The sequence below is a fragment of the Sturnira hondurensis genome, unplaced genomic scaffold (genome assembly GCF_014824575.4).
Source record: "Sturnira hondurensis isolate 20B ecotype Veracruz unplaced genomic scaffold, ASM1482457v3 Scaffold0008897, whole genome shotgun sequence".
NCBI lineage: Eukaryota > Metazoa > Chordata > Mammalia > Chiroptera > Phyllostomidae > Sturnira > Sturnira hondurensis.
The window spans coordinates 3,290,970-3,310,972 of NW_028081528.1; positions in this window are offsets into that span (position 1 = coordinate 3,290,970).

A 20,003-nucleotide genomic window follows, 5' to 3' on the forward strand; every position below is an offset into this window, starting at 1 on the left:
TTTTACCAAATCAAGCAACAATGATAATGTTTTACTAAAGATTTACTTGGAAAGGTCACTATAACATACTGCCCATTCAAGCCAATGTTGTTTTAAAAAGAGTCTTGTATGAATTATAACAATTTAAAAAGCTAATAATGTCGAATGAAGCAGGAGCTGTAAAATCCCTGCCAGGAATGTGGTATACAGCAAATCCCACACCAGCCACGCCGTCCTGGGGTGTTTGCGAGCTTTGGTGACACTTGGTGCTAAGAGTCCCTTCGGCTCCCCTTCCAGCGGCTCCTCTGTGCCCCAACTCCAGTTTCTAATGAGCTCTGAGAATCACTGTCTTGTTCTTTAAATCAAGAGAGAAATCAGTTTACATTTGAGAAGAAAAAGAAACTCTTCAGCTCACAGAACTACGAATTTTCTTTGATTGCCTTTTATGTGCCTTTCAATTTGGGGGCTATAAAGTGTTTCTTTTTGAAAAGGGCAATTGACTATATATATACTCAGTTGAATCAGATGGAGTCGCTGCTATAGAGTTGAAAAAAGATATATCAAGCCTAGAGCTTTCAGATGAACCCCAGTACATAAAGAAATATTTCTGGGACTCAGTTAGAAAACAGCTTAATATTCGAAGTTCTGGGCAGTGGATCTTGGGCTATAAAGCTGGGAAGAATAAAGCCCCCAAGATACAGGTGAGGACCTAAACATCCACAAACCTAAGGACTGAACTCACTGGTCTTGTAACCTTAGACTTTTCTCTTATTGCTAAAAATTTCAGTCACATTTGGGCCTTCTTGCAAAGATTATTCGAGTGTGTGTGTTTGTGAGCCAAATATATACTTAGGGTAGAATATCAATTCAAAATTATTTCTTCATATGTCCCCCTTTGCCTGGCTAGAGTTTCTTTTTATTGTAGTATTTTACCAAAATACTGAGTTTATTTCTATACCTCAAAATAGAATGGCTCACCTTAAAGAAGAGTCTAGCATTTGCTACATATTGCACATAAAAAACTGGTTTAAACGACCAATAATCTCATATGAGAAAGTGATGGGAGAAAGAGAAACTTTTCTCATGGTACCTGAAACAAAATTTACTTAAAAAATCATTGACTGTCAAAAGTTACCAATCAGGTTTAGACTCCTAGGCCTGTTTTACTCTCTTGATTCTCTAAACTGCCTATCAGGGCCGACTCTGGCAAACGAAGGGGAAACGAACACTTGCCTTCCTGTCCAAAGTATCCGACTTAAGGATGTTAGCCATTACAGTTGCAAAAACCCCAAGCTGTAAAGCTACCACTGTCTGGGTGTATTATATGCTTAATTTTGTCCAGATTTATTCCACGTGCTACTATTTAGAAAACGCAGGTGCTGTGTATAGGTAAGTTCTGTGAGGAATTTTCCATTTAGCACTCAGTGTTATACATGGGCAATTCTGAAATTTTAAAAGCCTATTTCACTTTCAGGATCACAAAACTTCAGTACTGTAGTATTAGTCATACTTATGGGATCTGCAAAACAGGAAGTGTAGTTCTCTCTCCCTTGTTTCCTTGGAAACAGGCGAATTTTTGAAATAAAGTGCTTCCTACTTCTCTTTCAGTATCGTATTTTTCACTATCTCCTCCTGGTCCACAGGGATTCACGATGTTTTCTTCCTGCCTTGTGTCCCCTCTGTAGGGCCTCTCGGAGGCCCACCCTCCTCTCCAGGGGTTTCGCTGTTCTCCATTATCTTGTCTCCCCGCCGCAGTCCCGCCTCAAAGGGCCTCCCCCGAACTTTCTCTTCAGGTCTTCTGAAGAAAGCAACCTGATTGAATTTGTTTGAATTCATGTGTCACTGAGTAACAGTCTCTTTTGTCTTAATGTTCCTAATAAAAAAAAAAATGGAGTTAAACTGACTGACCTTTAATACTCCCTTTAGCCCTGGTGTTTCTTTAGTTTATGACTAAAAGAGGGTTGTATAAGGGAAAGGCATTTTTGGTCCCAGACCCTTTCCTCCCCATCGGTGGTCTAATCCAGGCTCAGCTCAATTGCAGTTCTTGGACTGCAGGCCAGAAATGTGTAAGAAGTTCTAGACCATCACTGTCCAACAGAAATAGAATGCAAGTCATTACCTGTGTGAGTTCGAAGAGTCACATTTTAAAAAGTAACAAAAATAAATAAAAGTAATTTTATTTAATATGCGCAAAGTTGACATTCAACATGTAATCAATATAAAAATTATTAATGAGCATTTTACAATGTTGTTATCATAGTAAGCCTTGAAATTCTGTTTGTATTTTATACTTATGGGCAGGAGCTACCATACTGGAAAGTGTATTTTTAGACCATGAATATCCATATATCCATCTTGGCTGCACATCAGAATCATTTAGGGACCTTTTTAAGAGCCCTGATGTCAAGCCAAACCCCAGGCTCATGAATTTAGACTCCAATGGGGTAGAACGTGGCTTCAGAATTTATTTAAATTTTACCTGGTCATTGTAATGGGCCCCTAAGGTTGGGGACCCTCTAGAATATTGTTTCTCAACTACCACTTAGTTGGGTAGTTTTGGTTTTAAACAGCAATGCCCAGTCTCCACTCCAGTGATTTTGATTTCAGTGGATTTAGATTGGGCACTAAGCAAAGAGATGTTTTTCAACTTCCTCCTAGGGATTACAATGTACAAGCCTGGTGGAGAAACATTGGCTGACACTTTAGAATTCAGTGTTCTGTCAGCAACTTTATGATCTTCCTGGTCAGCTGGTAACAGGCTTCTGTCTTCTTTTCGAGAGCCACTTGCAAAACTTTACCCAGAGCCTTGTATTTGAATCTGGTTTTGGTTTCTCCACCTGGGTCCCTACTTAATACCCATGTAGTATTTTGTTCCCCATGGGTCTGTAGTCCCTTGCCTTGTTAGTTTCCATCTCAGGTGCTAGACTTCTCTCCCAAGACCTCACCCAGGGCATGGGTCAGTCATTCCCCCTGATATTCCCCCTGATAATTGTCTGTCTGCTGGGATTCCCAGCTGTTACCCTCTCCTATCAGTAGGCTTGGTTGCCCATTGGACACTTTCCGCAGATCACAGTAGATATTCCATCACCAGGGGTGTACCTCTCCTACCACATACTACCTTTCTCTATCCACTTGAGGTGCCACAGACTGCCTCAGCCTTCAGCTGGGTTTAGCACCTCAGCACATGCCCCAGCTCAGCATCTCCAGGTTGTATATTCTCCCAGTCTTCTCCATGCATTATGATGCAGCCAGGCACCTCATCAAACCCACACCAAGAAACGCATTTATGACTGGCAGACATTCTATTATCAGTCCTCCCTCCCTGGAAGCCCACTCTAGAGTAAATTCCTTCACCTGGTTGACCTTTAGAGTTTCTCTTCCTTGTCCTCCTTTTATGTCACTACACTTGTGACCCTGTGCTTCTCAACTCTGCTCTTTCTCTATGAGCTGCATCTCAGGCACCGTGACCACCACCTACACCTTTGCCTGCACTGGGAGGTGTTGGAATGCCTTTACTCCCTCATTCTCTGCCTCCAGTGGGTCACCATGTTCTTTTGGGTGCTGCCTTCAAATTGCAACATTTCCCCACTGCAGTTATCTTTCTAGAATACATGGAAATATCACATACTTGCTTACAATTTTCTGGCTCCAACCTGCTTCCAAAAGTAAACACAAACTCCTAAGCAGGGCATATAACAAAGGAATGAACATGGGGCGCTATTCCAGGGCTGCATTCGAGAACCTCCACTTTTCAGTCTGGCCTCGATCCTTGTGTCCAGCCTGACCTCGTTACACGTCTGCCTTGTACGGTCCCTCCAGTCTCTCCAAACACACGTTGTGCATTTCTGCGCTTTTGCCACGTTAGCTGTTCCTTCTGGCTGGATGACACTCCCTCCCATTCTTCTCCTGGGAGACATCTTTTTACCTCCAGAGTGTAAATGGGGCAGCCCTTCTAAAATTCTGAAAGTTGACATTCTTCCTCTGTGGATCGTTAGCACTTTGCCTTGAATTATTAATTATTTTTCTGTCTACCCAGTTAGGATGTAAGCAGAAATTTCTTATTTAGCTTTGTGTTCCCATCTGCAGTACATGTTAGGTAGCTATTGTGCAAAAGGATCATCACTTCATTTACATGGAACTGTATACATTCTTTTATTTCTGCCCATTTGGGAAACTGGCATGCATCCTGAGAGTATTTAATAGGAAAATTTTAGATTGTGATCCCAGGTTTCTTTTTTCCCCTCCTTTTCTTCTTTTCACAGTTGTTATCCAATCATCCAGTGCTATTCATCACCTCGGAGGATGATGTAATAGAATCTGGACTAAAGAGCTAATGCTTATTCTGAAATTCTATGGCCAAGAGCAATAATAGGTCAAAGCACTCTGATTTGTGGGAGCCAAACAATTTGAAGGAGAAAAATAGTTGAGATCCCCCAAAGTCAGAATTTGGAGAACTGAGAACAGTTTATACCACAGCTTTTCAAACCTTTTTTTTTTACCATAATTCACAGAAAGAAATATGTGTTACATCTTGATGCAGTATACAACACACCCATACACACAAACACATAAAACAGAAGTTTTACTAAACAATAGTTCCCCTTACTCTTTTTCTATTCTGTTTGATTCTACTTAATTTTAATAAAAATAAATTGATTTATAACCTATTAATAAGTAACAATTTCTGATTTGAAAATCTATGGTTTATTCTGCAAACTATAAACTGGGAAGAATTTACTACTGAAATTTGGGGCATCTTTCTCACCATGATGAAAAGAGAAAATTTCAGCTAGCTGTCAAGAAGAGAGTGAAAAAGACCTGACTAAGATTTAGATCTTCCTTTAGCCAGAAAACTCAAAGAGGCTGAGTAGGGATTCACGTGGAATAACGAAGAAGGACAGAAGCCCCTGAGAGGAGGGGCTGAGGAGTCTCGGTGCTGTAGGACTTTCAAGGCCATGGCTAGAGGAGGTGCCCGGGCAGCAGAACCTGAAGAGGCCTGCACACTCCAGCACAGAAGAGGAAAACAGCCGGATGCCCTTGAGTTCTCGAGAGGTACTTAGAATTGCTCAGAGGCCCCAGGGAGAGGGCTGCGGTGGTGGTGGTGGTGGTGGTATAAAGGCCTGAAATTGAGATGAGAAAACCTCCAGATGCACAGGATCTTGTGACAAGGCTCTAGGACAGGCACCACGGTTCCCAGCAGCAATGCCAACTCATAACACCCCAAGGCCAAGTACAGGCAGCTAAACCACAGCAAATGCCATGTTATGGTGCCTGAAGACCCAGTGGACAAGAGACAACTAACTAGAGCAGAGTTTTTAAACCAGGATGTCCCTAGCCTCGCCCTCACACACAAATACGACAGGGTGATAGGTACATGAGTCCCCAGGGAACTTAGTCCACTGGGGGGAGAGAAAGGAAGCCTGCAGAGGAGGAAGAACAAGAAGTGAAACTATTTTTTTACTACTGCCTGAAAGACATACATTAAAAAAAATGTTGGATTGGCCAAACATTCCATTTAACTTTTTTCTGTGAAATAAAAGAAACACTTTTCATTTTCACCAGTAGGTTTATTGATTTGGACATTTTGAGAATGTCAGCAATCTCCCGCATGGTATAATATTGATCGTTCTCAATTAATGCCTTGATTTGGTCACTATAAACTTCAACTAATCTACCCGAACATGGAGCATAATCCAGCAAGAAATCTCCAGCATGAAACTTTGCAAAAACACTTTTGACATGTTCAATCAGCCACAGCATGTTCTCCATACACTGCACAAATCTTTTTTCTGTGTTTCAGTTGCATTTTTTACCTTTTTATTTTTTTTACCACTTTCAGTTGAGCCCTTAATACTATGTGAAAATCCTTTTTAAAATGTCATGTGTCGATATACAGTCTCCCCAAATCTCTAGTAATCTGTCACCTCCTCTTTTACTTGTATTAATATAAATAATAGCTAATATTTATTGAACACTCCTTGTGATAGAGATTTCACAAGGGTCATACGATTTAAAAATCCTCAAAATCACACCATGAAGAGTACTATTATTGACCTCATATTGCAGGTGAAAAAAATTAGGATTAGAGACATTAAGCCATTTGCTACCAGTCACACTTAGCAGACTAAGGAGCCAGAGCTCAGATCAATTCCTCTGACTCCAGATCCACCCATTTTAACCACTAGGCGGCTCTGCATACTGTTCAACAGGCTATTCTCAACTTCCACTGTTCTTTCCTAAAGGCCCCTAGGACTCCTGCCCTTCAGTTCTTTTCATCAATCGTCCTTACTTTCTACATCATGCTGGTCTAGTATAGCCCCTTCCCCTGCCTCCTCTATCCACCACCCTCTTTCCCCCACTATTTCTGAGAGAATACGAAGTCCAGATCCTCTTGCCTTCTTCTAGTTCTTACTTTATCGTTTATCCCTTCTTTTGTATTTTAATCTCTCTCTACTAGCTCTTTCCTCACAGGGTAAAATTATGATCAGATCTTTCTCATCATCAGAAAAAAAATCATTAATTTGGTCATTCCTTCTAGGTACTTTCATTCTTCCCCATCACACTCAAGCTTCATGAACCAATAGTCTACACCTCTGGGCTCAACTCTTGTGATTGGGAGACCACGAGGACAGAGACCATATCTGTCGTGTTCTTTGCTGTGCCCACTCACCCTCTATGCTTAGCACAGGGGCGGCACTACTAGGCATTTGCTGAAGTTTTATTCAATTCATCAATGAATGTATGGATGCATGGGAAAAATGGAGATTTCCACCTCCAACAAGTGTTGGAAAACTCAGTCCTGCTGCATCTGAAATGAAACTCATGATTTTCCCTCTTTACGCCTACTTCTTTTGTGACAGCTTCCTCCTCCTTATCCCACAAATGCAGCAAGTTGCCGGGTCAAACTATATCATCAAACAAGTAGAGCTTACATAGTGTAGTAATAAGAACATTTATATTCATCTCCCACTCTCCTTTGAAATGCTTTTTTCTGGGACTAGTTTTCACCCCATCTCTGAATTCAAAATCTAGGACAAGGTCCATGATTTTATGGTCACTTTCAGTGACCAGCTGCATCAGCAACCTTGAAGACCCAGTCTCTCAGGGGCTAATCAAACAAATTCATTCGACAGAAGTGGCTTCCTCCTTAAGGAGAATTTCCATATATATATATATATGGAAGTATGTGATAAACATTTGATATGTTTTTGGTAAACATGTGATAAACACATATGATCAACATAATATAAATTATATACAAGTATATTTTTCCATGTTGGTATATTCTTTGTTCATCTTTGGCCCAAACTTTTGGATTCATGTCTTTTAATGTGAGCTTTTTGCAAAACACAGCTTCTCATTTGTGTTTTTTTTTGTCTTATGCCTTCAACTTCATTAACCAGTTCCAACCTATGTCTGCCCCTAATCTTGAAACTGGGGAGCCCATGTCCCCTTTAAAGAGAAGGGTATGATTTCTAATCCCTTGGGAGTGCTCTAATGGAAAGGATCATGTCCTTTCATGCCCCCAACATGTAGTTGTCCCCTTGGCACCCTAATACTTTTCCCATTTTACAAATGTGCCTTAGGATCCCACAGAATATTGAACCCTTCATGGTCAAGCCATGTATTTGGAGTTTGAATTGTTATGTGTAAAATGTCAGGTTGAACACAGATGATCAGAACTCACATTATATATCCTGTTGTCTCTGCAATGGGAATGCCAGAAAATCAGTACCAAAATTTGCAATAATCAAATTCTGAGAGTTTCAGTATTAGGATTTTATGCAGTTTTTCCTGACTTTTCTCCTAAGACCCACAGATGGCTTTCTTCATCCTTCTTGCCCATCCCACTCCTTGCTCCTTGCCTATAGACTCTCCTGCCACTCACTTTCTGGCATGAGTAACTCAGCCTCTACTGGTGCTTAGGTTCAGTATGTGGCAGCTGTTTTCATTACCATCTCATTATTTCACTGATGGGGAGAGGTTTCCATGGCAATGCTGAACCGTGTAAGCAGCGACTTTACTACACTGGGCTTTCAGCTACTCAGTGTTCCGGTTAGAGGGGAACTGAGCTAGAACTTTACCAGTTGGAGAAGGGGTTGTAAATCTTCCTTCTGTTTCCTATTATCTGTCTGTTTTTTATCAGCAAAAGGATGATGTAATTATGAATTTTTAACAGATTGGAGCTGATGAAGAAAACTGGTAGCTGTTTTCTTTATTCTAATTAACTTGCCTTGTTAAAATATCCATGAAAGTTTTCAGAGTAGCATCACGTATAATAACTGACTGGCACTATTAATAATTTTTAATAGCCTCACCAGGAAAAGAGAATCTGGAGTTCTAGGAAAAATTCTGTATGGCCACTGGACCCAATTACTAATGTGATTATTGCCTAAGTTTTGATTGCTTCCAAAGTCATCATTGTCTGGGGAAACAAAGGTCACAGCAGCATTAAGTGACTCACTTAATACTTTCTTCCATGTGAACGAATGGCACTCGCTGTTAATTAATTGCTTTGAGGTTAGTCATACATTTGCAGGAAGAGTTTTATTAATACATTTCCCCTTGCAGTAAGCCTTCAATAATTTGACATTCATTAAAAGTAAACCTATCCATAGCAGTGAATTCTTTTTCCATCATTTGTCTTTGGACTTTTAGTCAAATTAAAATGCATTTATTTAACACTGAGGTTCTTATGCATTATATTCTTAATTTAATGTAACAACAATGTGCTAACTGAAGTCCAAAGGCAATTGAAAAGTTTAGAGTTAACAGCATTGATATATGCTGTTATCATATGCTTAATAACTGAATTATTAAGAATATCATTAAATAAATGCACCAATAAAGTAAATACATTTGAGCATGTGATGATTAATACAGAACATGATCAAGCCAGTTATGAAATGCAATTCAGTTTAATGTAGATTGATCTCTGACCTCATCCAATGGACTTTATGATCAGAAGAAAACTGGCTTTACATACCAATATCTTAACACTTGTTGATTTTAGAAAGAGAGGAAGGAAGGGATAGAGAAGGGGAGAGAGATACCCATATGAGAGAGAACATCAGTCTGTTACCTTCTCATACATGCCCTGACCAACCTGGGATTGAACTCGAAACCCAGGTACATGCGCTGACCAGGAAACGAACTCACAGACCTTTCGGTTTCCAGGACAGCACCCCAAACAACTGAGACACACTGACCGGGGCTGCTATGGCTGATTTTCAGTCAATGTAACCCAACAGGTGGTGCAGTAGGACACAGTGTAACAGAATACTTCTTGAGAAAGGAACCATTATGTATTCAACATGGTGGAAAATTTTTTCCTATAGTACCTCATCTATTCCTTGCACCAGAATGGATGTATATATTTCTATTTCCACTTAAATCATAATAAAACAAATTTTTAGATGTTTAGATAGCTTGTCAAATGTCAAAAATCCAGTCAGTATTAGCACTGAAGTTCAAATTCTGGTGTGCAATTGTACTGTTCCTAACATCTCACCAGAAGTAATTATGGAATTGTGGCAGTCCAGTTTCTAAATAAACTAGGGAATTTGGGTGGGGGGGGCACTGTGTGAACAATTACAGACTGAGAGTATGATGGAAAAGTATAGAAGAGATAGCAGAATCTAGTACAAAAATCTGATTTTATGAAGAATTTTATATTTTATAAGCAATAGCAATATCTTGGACAAATAAATTACATATTAAAGTGAAATACAGATTTTTTTTGCCGGGCAGGAGTGGTTTGGTGGGCAGCTCAAACTTTAGCATGGTTTCTCCTCTCCATGAGCCCTCATTTCAAATCCAAGTGCATTAGAATTGTTTGTCACTATTTATTTTAAGCTGCTTCTATTTCAACTAAAGCCGCTCTTCTAGGGAGCAATCTCCTCTATCTCTGCATTAAGCTCAAGTACTCTCTTCCCTAAGTATTTTAATATAACCTATAGAATTGCCATAATTTGTACATTTGAAATAAGTGTAGATTCAAGACATGATAGTTTTACTTTAATATCCCATTTGGCATTCCATGTTCTGTTTTGTTAACCAACTGAGCTAGATGAAGTGTAATTCCATCTTTGCTTGTTAAAATGTTCTTATTTATACTCCTTGCAAAACTTTGTTTTCGATGTCTTAGGAAAAATTTGGAGTTGAGGAAAGAGATGTGTATTGACATAGTGTTACCAGTGAGTTACTAACCAGAGGATATCCTAAACATTTCTAAAATATGCCAGATGAAACTAACACAACTGAAATATCCATTCACATGTCTGTAGAATCGAGCTCTTCAAAAATTCTATCTGTAGACAAAGCCGGGCTCCACTTGACTCCCTGCCAAGTATCACCTGGTACTATTTTTGCATAGCCTAGTATTGTTATCATCAAGAAGTGTCTTCACAGAGAGTGAGAGTAAGAGCGCGATGTCAAAATGCATTGCTGTGCTTTATCACATAGCTAGAAAGAAAATTAATCAAAATTTTATGTGTGCAGATGGAAATGCTTAAGCCCGTTTTTACAAACCAATTACTATTTGGTTCCAAAAACCTGTAACTTGTTTGAGATTTAATACACACTGAACAGCCTCAGAACTCCTTAAAGAATAATAATTCAAACTTAATGTAGAATGTAAGTTGACTACTATTTCTGTGTTTTTCTATAGTTTTCAGTTAAGGTAAGTATAATTCATGACCACGCAGGAGGTGACTTTATAGAATATATTTTCTGCTGATAGGTCTTTTTTTTTTTTTTTTACAAAGACATATGCAGCACATTTTTAGTGATGTAGTACCATTGCTATTAGGGGGCCTGATTCTGCACTCCTTGCTCAGAATTAATGTCCTGAGAATCCTGGATAAAAACAGCTGAATTTAGGATCAAGAAGCAAGGTTTTATTTCAGCATTTGCCATAGCTAAAACTCCAGAATTACTATCAAAGAATCTAATTCTGCAGGAGGTTTTGTTGTTGTTTTTGTTTTTGTTTTCTGAGAAAAGCTGTTTATGTCCAGATCAAAGAATAAACTTTACTGTTTTAAATTATTTTTCTTACAATGTAAATAATATGTGCTCAGGGTATAAAAGATATGCTAGAATGAAAATAAAATCGCTCATAATTCTACCACCAAGAAATAATCATTACTAATATGTTAGTGTTTGATACTAATATTAAAATCTAATGAATATATTTCAAATAATTAACAAATATGCTAAAATTGATGCTACTGTTAAAATTCTAACATCTCCTAGAATTTAAAAAATTGCAGTGTTTTAGGTTGTGACAGCCATTTAGTAAGTAACATATTTTGAAAATTTTTACGTTCTCAATAAGACCGTTTGCAGTCGCAAAAAAATATTAAAAGCTAAATACACAGTGTCCCACTTAAAAATCTTCAAATTTTTATTTTATTGCTCTCTGCAAATATTTTTGAAAAATTTAGATACCTAATTGCTCATTTTAAGTCAACTTGGATTTTTTTTATCATGGGTTTAATAGTTACCAAATGTGCCATTTCTATAATATTAAAATTTCACCATTTTGAATTAAAACTTTTTAATTTAATTCTTGTTCAAGTACAGTTCTCTGTCTTATATTCCCAGCCCTGCCCCCCCCCAGTGCTCCCTCCCTCCCTCCCATTTTTGCCCCCCCCACCTTAGTTATTGTCCATGTGTCCTTCATACTTGTTCATGTGATTCTCTCCCCTCTCCCCTCTGGTCCCTGTCAGCCTGTTCTGTATTTCAGTGTCTTTGGTCATATTTTGCTTGCTTGTTTGTTTTGTTGTTTAGCTTCCTGTTAAAGGTGAGATCATCTGGTATTTGTCTTTCACCGCCTGGCTTATTTCGCTCAGCATAATGCTTTCCAGTTCCATCCAAGATGTTGCAAAAGGTAGGCTCTCCTTCTTCTTTTCTGAAGCATAGGATTCCATTGTGTAAATGTACCACAGCTTTTTGATCCAGTAATTTACCGATGGGCATCTAGGTTGCTTCCAACTCTTGGCTAAATTGTGCTGCTATGAACATTGGGGTGCATAGGTTCTTTTGGGTTGGTATTTCAGGGTTCTTAGGATATACTCCTAACAGTGGAGTTGCTGGGTCAAAAGGCACATTCATTTTTAGTTTTCTTAGAAAACTCCATACTGTTTTCCATAGTGGTTGTACCAGTCTGCAATCCCACCAACAGTGAACTAGGGTCCCCTTTTCCCCACAACCTCTCCAGCACTTGTTATTTGTTTATTTGTTTATGATAGCCATTATGACTGGTGTTAAGTGGTATCTCATTGTGGTTTTAATTTGCACCTCTCTGATAGCTAGCGATTATCAAGCATCTTTTCATGTGTCTCTGGATCCTCTGTATGTCCTCCTTGGAGAAATGTCTGTTCAAGTCCTTTGCTCATTTTTTAATTGGGTTGCTCGTCTTCTTTCAGTGGAGTCGTGTGAGTTCTTTGTATATTTTGGAGATTAAACCTTTGTCTGAGGTATCATTGGCAAATATGTTTTCCCAAACAGTTGCTTCTCTTTGTATCTTGATACTGTTTTCCTTAGCCATGCAGAAGCTTTTAATTTTGATGAGATCCCATTTGTTTATTCTTCCCTTTATGTCCCTTGCTCTAGGGGACGTATCAGTAAAAATATTGCTGCATGGAATATCTGAGATTTTCCTGCTAATGCTCTCCTCTAGGGCTTTAATGGTTTCCCGGCTTATATTTAAGTCTTTTATCCACCTTGAATTAATTTTGGTGTATGGTGTAATTTGGTGCTCGAGTTTCATTTTTTTGCATGTAGCTGTCCAGTCCTCCCAACACCATATGTTGAAGAGGCTGTCTTTACTCCATTTTATGTTATTGCCCCCTTTGTCGAATATTAATTGACTGTAGAGATTTGGGTTTATTTCTGGGCTCTCTGTTCTATTCCATTGGTCTATGTACCTGTTTTTATGCCAGTACCAGGCTGTTTCGATTACAGTGGGCCTGTAATACAGTTTGATATCAGGTATTGTAATCTCTCCTAATTTGTTCTTCTTTCTCAAAACTGTAGCTGCTGCTCGGGGTCGTTTATGGTTCCATATAAATTTTTGAAGTATTTGTTCTATGTCTGTGAAATATGCCATTGGCACTTTAATAGGTATTGCACTGAATCTGTAAATTGCTTTGTGTAGTATGGACATTTTGATGATGTTAATTCTTCCAATCCATGAGCACGGTATATGTTTCCATTTGTTTGTGTCTTCCTTGATTTCTTTCTTCAGTGTTGTGTAGTTTTCTGCATACTGGTCTTTAACTTTCTTGGTTAGGTTTATTCTCAGATAGTTTATTTTTGTTTTTGCTATATCGAATGGGATTTTTTTCATGATTTCTGTTTCTGCTGATTCATTGTTGGTATACAGAAATGCCTTTGATTTCTGGATATTGACTATGTATCCTGCTGTTTTGCCAAATTCATTTATTAGTTCAAGCAGTTTTATGGTAGAGGCTATAGGATTTTCCATGTACACTCTTATGTCATCTGCAAACAATGCCAGTTTTGTTTCCTCCTTTCCGATTTGGATGCCTTTTATTTCCTTTTCTTGTCTAATCGCTGTGGCTAGAACTTCTAATACTATATTGAATAGAAGTGGTGAAAGTGGACAACCTTGTCTTGTTCCTGATCTTAGTGGAAAAGCTTTTAGTTTTTGCCCACTGAGTATGATGTTGGCTGTAGGTCTTTCATATATGGCCTTTATTATATTGAGGAATATTCCCTCTATTCCCATTTTTCTGAGTACCTTTTGATAAAAAGATACTTTTTGATTTATGATTAAATGGGTGTTGTACCTTATCAAAAGCTTTTCCGTGTCTATTGATATGATCATGCGGTTCTTGTCCTTGCTTTTGTTTATGTGGTATATTACACTTATTGATTTGAGAATATTGAACCATCCTTGCATCCCTGGGATGAATCCCACTTGGTCGTGGTGTATGATCTTTTTGATGTATTGTTGGATGCGATTTGCTGATATTTTATTGAGGATTTTAGCGTCTATGTTCATCAGCGATATTGGCCTGTAATTTTCTTTCTTTGTTGTGTCTCTATCTGGCTTTGGAATTAGGGTGATGCTGGCTTCATAAAAAGAGTTGGGGAGTTTTCCCTCTTTTTGGATTTTTTGGAACAGTCTGTGAAGAATAGGGGTTAGCTCTTCCTTCAAAGCTTTGTAGAATTCTCCTGTGAAACCATCTGGTCCAGGGCTTTTGTGTGATGGGAGTTTTTTTATTACTGCTTCAATTTCATTTGCTGTTATTGGCCTCTTCAGGTTTTCTTCTTCCTTTTCATTGAGTTTTGGAAGATTATATTTTTCTAGAAATTTGTTCATTTCACCTAGGTTTTCAAATTTCTTGGCATACAGTTCTGCATAGTAATTTCTTACAACTCCTTCTATTTCTGTGGTATCAGTTGTAATCTCTCCTCTTTCGTTTCTGATTGTGTTTATTTGGGTCCTCTCTCTTCTTTTCTTGATGAGCCTACTTAAAGGCTTGTCTATTTTGTTTATCTTTTCAAAAAACCAACTCCTGGATTCATCGATCCTTAGAATTGTGCTTTTAGTCTCTATGTCACTTAATTCTGCTCTGATCTTGGTTATTTCCTTCCTTCTACTTGCTCTGGGCTGTCTTTGTTGTTGTTCCTCGACTTCTTGCAGGCATCAGATTAGGTTGTTTGTTTGAAATGTTTCTATCTTCTTTAGGTAAGCCTGTATTGCCATGAACTTCCCTCTCAGGACTGCCTTCACCGTGTCCCATAAGTTTTGGGTTGTTGTGAGTTCATTTTCATTTGTTTCCAGAAACTTTTTTATTTCTTCCCTAATTTCAATCTTGACCCATTGGTTGTTTAATAGCATACCATTCAGTCTCCATGATTTGGGGTATTTTGGTTTTTTTCCTGTGGGGTTAGTTTCCAATTTCAGTCCCTTGTGATTAGAGAAAACGCTTGGTATGATTTCTATTTTCCTGAATTTGTTGAGACTCATTTTGTGTCCTATCATGTGGTCTATCTTTGAAAATGTTCCATGTGCATTTGAAAAGAAAGTGTATTTAGCTTCTTTGGGATGAAGGGCTCTATATATATCAATTAGGTCCATTTCATCTAGGGTGTCGTTTAATGCTGCAATATCTTTGTTGATATTTTGTTTGGAAGATCTGTCCATTTTTGACAGTGGGGTGTTAAAATCCCCTACTATAATTATGTTGCTGTCAATATCTTTCTTGAGGTCCTCTAGGATTTTCTTTATATATTTGCATGCTCCTATGTTGGGTGCATATATATTTACGATGTTAATGTCTTCTTGGTGTATTCTTCCCTTGAGTATTATGAAGTGACCTCTGGGTCTCTCTTTATGGCCCTTTTTTTGAAGTCTATTTTGTCTGATATGAGAATTGCTACCCCAGCTTTTTTTTCTTGTCCATTTGCTTGGAAAATTTGTTTCCACCTTTTCACTTTTAGTCTGTGATGGTCTTTTGACCTGAGGTGGGTCTCTTGTAGGCAGCATATCTGTGGGTCATGCCTTCTTGTCCATTCAGCTATTCTATGTCTTTTAATTGGTGCATTTAATCCATTTACATTTAAGGTTATTATTGAAAGGTACTTATTCATTGCCATTTATGTACCTGTGTTCCTCTCTGTCTCTCTCTTTTCCTTCCTTTCCTTGAAGCAGCCCTTTTAGTAATTCTTGTAGAGCTTGTTTGGTGGAGGCGTATTCTTTTAGACTTCTTTTGTCTTGGAAGCTCTTTATTTGGCCTTCTATCTTGATTGTGAGCCTTGCTGGGTAAAATAGCCTTGGTTGTAGGCCTCTGTTTCTCATTACTTGGAATATTTCTTGCCATTCTCTTCTTGCTTGGAATGTTTCCATTGATAAGTCAGTAGCAACCTTATTGGGACTTTCTTGTATGTTACTTCCTTTTTCTCCCTTGCTGCCTTTAAGATTCTCTTTTTGTCTTGGAGTTTTGCCATTTTAATGATGATGTGTCTTGCAGTAGGCCTCTTTGTGTTCCACCTTCTTGGGACTCTCTGCGATTCCTGGATTCATGTGACTTTATCTCTAATCAACTTAGGAAAATTTTCTGTTATTACTCTTTTAAGTAGGTTTTCTATCCCTTGTTCTTCTTCTCCTTCTGGTATTCCTATTATTCAGATATTATTACGTTTCATATTGTCTTGTATTTCTCTTAAACTCTCCTCATGTTTCCTGATTCTCTTTTCCATTACTTGGTCCATTTGGGAGATTCTTTCTACCCTGTCTTCAATCTTGCTTATGCGGTCTTCCACCTCATTGATTCTACTTTTCATACCTTCTACTCTGTTCTTCAGTTCAGAAATTGTATTCTTCATTTCCTCTTGACCTTTGCTGATGGTTTCTATTTCCTTTTTCATGTTGATATAGTTTGAAGAGAGTTCATTGTAGCTCCCCTGTAGTTTCTGGTAGCTCATGGTAAGCTTTTTGAATTTTCTGATAACCAGTACTTTGAATTCAATATCTGATAGTTGACTTGCCTCTATTTCATCTAATATTCTTTCTGAGACTGCCTCCTTTTCTTTCATTTTGGGATTGTTTCTTTGTCTTCCCATTGTTTGTGTTGCTCTTCTTGTTGGCCTCAGCTTCTTAAATTGATCTGTTCTGGTTCCCTGGGTTTATGGTGTGAACTTCTGTGGTAGGATACCTGTGAAATTCAAATACCTGGTGCAGTCTCCTGCAGGTATCTTGGTATTCTCTGCTTCCACGTACTCCTCCTGTTGGTTTCCAGCTGGCCAAACCTTTTCTTCTGGTCTTACTAGCTGCAGCAGCCTGAGGGGCTATTAGTGTGGCCTTTCTCATTTCTGGGTGAATTCAACTGGTCTCGCCAGTGCCCTCCCAAGATCCAGACTGGCCTCGCTGTCAAGCACCCCACTGATAGCAGATTTTTCCCCAGGATTCCCAGTCCTGGCCTGGCGTGAGGGTGTGCGCTCCCAGCCAGGCTTTCCTGGTCTCACAGGCATGGGCGCGGACCTTTCCAAGTGCTATGGCAGAATGCACAAGGCAACTCACAATTCTCCCAAATCGGCAACAATGGCCTGATTCCTGGCATTTTTCCATCTGCTCCTGGCTGGTTAGGGAGGGAGCTGATGACTGGCTCTCTTCCAGGGGCCTTGCTAGCAGCCTGAGGCTCCCCAAGACTGTGGCAGAGCTGGCTCAGACCCCAAGCTACAGGGAAGGCACAGGCAACTCTCAGTTCTCCCAAGCCAGCAACCGCAGCCTGACTCCATGGGTTATCAGAGCTCTCTGGTTTGCTTCCTAATGCCCACTCCTCTCTCTGCCACTACAGGCAAACCGATCTCTCCTGGTGTTTTCCAACCTGTGCCCTGCCAGATAGGGAGGTTGCTGATGACTGGCTCTCTCCCAGGGTCATTGTTGCCTGCCCTTGGCTCTCAGAGACGAAGGTGGCCTGGCCAGGGCCCTGGTGCAGCCAGGCGGAGGGTCTGCAGCCTCTGCACTGTTCCCTTGTACCTTGTTGACCTGCAGTCGTCTCCTCTCCTCAACCTCTGGTCATTCAGTGTCCACTACACTTTCTGGAGTCCTGCCTTCCTATATGCTGGGTCCCTGTTGGCTATCCACTGTGCTCCTCCGAAGATCAGCCTGGTTTGTCTCTGGCACGTGGAGGGAAGCAAAGTCCTTTGTCCTACTCCACCGCCATCTTCCCAGCCCTCTTTGAATTAAAACTTTTACAGTGTTCTTAAATATAGGTAAGGGGAGCTAATACTATAGCAATTTGATGCCCATAGTCGTACATTTGAAAGACACATCAACAAGCACTTTTTGCCAGAAAGCGTACATTGTTCCTTTCCTCCTTATATTCAATTCCCTTCCAGAGCCCCCGTGGGTGTTTTTATTCAATGTATTTATGTTTTGAAAGGATTCGATTATACCTTTCTACCTGTCTGAAACAAGATATATACATAACATGACATTTGAAAACTCATTGATTGTCTGTTACCATAAAGCTGTAAGTGTTAAATACATTTCTTTGGTTTGAGTTGTGATTGTATTTAGTATCAAGTGATTGATCAAAGAAACCTAAATACATTATGCTTTTTATAAATAATTATTACACATTAAGGTAAGATTTCATCAGAAATGCATTCCTTAATATGATGGATGCATTGTTTTAAAAAAGGGTATATTTATGGGTAAGCATGCTTTCTTTCTAACATGAGAACAGTTTTAGTAGAAATTAACTAAAAGGTCACTAATAAGTGTATGGCTACATGAAATTTTCTTGTGATTGTTTCTAAGTACATTATTTGCTGAAGAATCTACAACAAATCTCTTTTGAGTTAGTCTAAACAGAATAAGTATGTAGCAAGAATGAAAAAATAAGCAGAGAAGCTGTTGACATGTGATGGTGAGTAGGAGACCTACCCAAAGAAAAGACACATGTGAACTTACAGTATCAATAATACATCCACAAGTGTCAATAAGAATAGTTCTATGAGTCCGAGTATATGCTAAGAACAAATAAAAAATTCACTAACTTATGTCCACCACTGTTCTTTTCACTCAAACTAGAGACACTCACAGGAAGTAAAAATGGAACATTTCACTAACTCCTCTTTGAAATGGTAAAAATAATGAACAGATACCCAGACAGTGTATTGATTAAAGGAAGCTTTGCAGAAATCAACATTTTGAATTGCCGTTTGTCTGGCATCCCATAATCTTTAAGTCTGGGGAAATGCAACCTTCCTAAGTTCACAATGGGCAAGAGGTATACCTGTCTTCGGTAAACTGGAAGAGGATATTAGGGGAAGTGAAGGTGGAAAAGGAAAACAGACATGATGCTTTGACCACAGGCACATTCTCAGGTTTTGGAAAAATAATCCTTTAAAATATAAAGACCTGGAAACTGACTTTCTTATAACTGTCAACACTGGTTTGCCATGTGGAGTCCCTTGATGAGTCCTTGAGTACAGTAGGTCTTTAAGAGTAAAACATTTGCCTAGATATTCTGACTTAAGCAATTAATAATAAAGTGTATGATTCCATGCATATGTGAAATCTATTGAACAAATTGAACTAACAAGGAAAATGGGGACAGACTCATGGATGGAGAGCAGGATTCACAGCTAGTGGAGGGGAGGAGGTTGGGGGTGGAGGAATTCAGCAAAAAGGAGAAAGGACTCATGGTCATGGACAACAGTGTGGCAATTGCTGTGGGGAGAGGAGTATAAGGGGAATAAATGGTAATGAAGAAATACAACAAAGATTGTAAAAACACTTATTGGGGAAAAAGATGGTTACTCAAAGAGAGGGAATTCTAACAATCCTAGATTCAGTTATATAATAATTAAGTCATCTAAGTTTATGGCTGGAGGAGACTAGCTCAATCACCTGATTACAGCTGATGAGTCTGTGAAGAAAAGGGAACTCTACTGCACTGTTGGTGGGAATGCAGACTGGTGCAGCCACTGAGGAAAACAATATGGAATTTCTTCAAAAACTGAAAATGGAACTGCCTCTTGACCTGGTAATTCCACTGCTGGGATTATACCCTAAGAATCCTGAAACACCAATTTAAAAGAATCTATGTACCCCAATGTTCATAGCAGTACAGTTTACAGTAGCCAAGTGCTGGAAGCAGCCTAAGTGCCTATCAGTAAATGAATGGATCAAAAAACTGTGGTACATTTACACAATGGAATTCTGTGCAGCAGAAAGAAAGAAGGAGCTCGTACCCTTTGTGACAGCATGGGTGGAACTGGAGAGCATTATGCTAAATGAAATAAGCCAGGTAGTGAAAGACAAATACCATTTGATCTCACCTAGAAGTGGAAACTAATCAACAAAACAAACAAGCAAACAAAATATAACCAGAGACATGGAAATAAAGAACTAACTGACAGTAACCAGTGTGGAGGGGAGAGGGGGATAATGGGGAAAAGGAGGGGAAGTGTATTCAAGGAACATGTATTAAAGGACCCACTTTGACAAAGTCAAAGTGGGGGAGGATTGAGGGTGGGAA